We start from the raw sequence: 568 nt of genomic DNA on the forward strand, positions 1-568 counted from the left end.
CATTACTAGGTGTTGATGGTATGGTGGAATTACTAGGTGTTGATGGTATGGCAGTGATGAACTAGCATTACTAGGTGTTGATGGTATGGCAGTGATGAACTGGCATTACTAGGTGTTGATGGTATGGCAGTGATGAACTGGCATTACTAGGTGTTGATGGTATGGTGGAATTACTAGGTGTTGATGGTATGGCAGTGATGAACTAGCATTACTAGGTGTTGATGGTATGGCAGTGATGAACTGGCATTACTAGGTGTTGATGGTATGGCAGTGATGAACTGGAATTACTATGTGTTGATGGTATGGCAGTGATGAACTGGCATTACTAGGTGTTGATGGTATGGTGGAATTACTAGGTGTTGATGGTATGGCAGTGATGAACTAGCATTACTAGGTGTTGATGGTATGGCAGTGATGAACTGGCATTACTAGGTGTTGATGGTATGGCAGTGATGAAATGGCATTACTAGGTGTTGATGGTATGGTGGAATTACTAGGTGTTGATGGTATGGCAGTGATGAACTGGCATTACTAGGTGTAGATGGTATGGCAGTGATGAACTGGCATT

This window comes from Haliotis asinina, chromosome 3 (assembly GCF_037392515.1).
Source record: "Haliotis asinina isolate JCU_RB_2024 chromosome 3, JCU_Hal_asi_v2, whole genome shotgun sequence".
Taxonomy (NCBI): Eukaryota; Metazoa; Mollusca; class Gastropoda; order Lepetellida; family Haliotidae; genus Haliotis; species Haliotis asinina.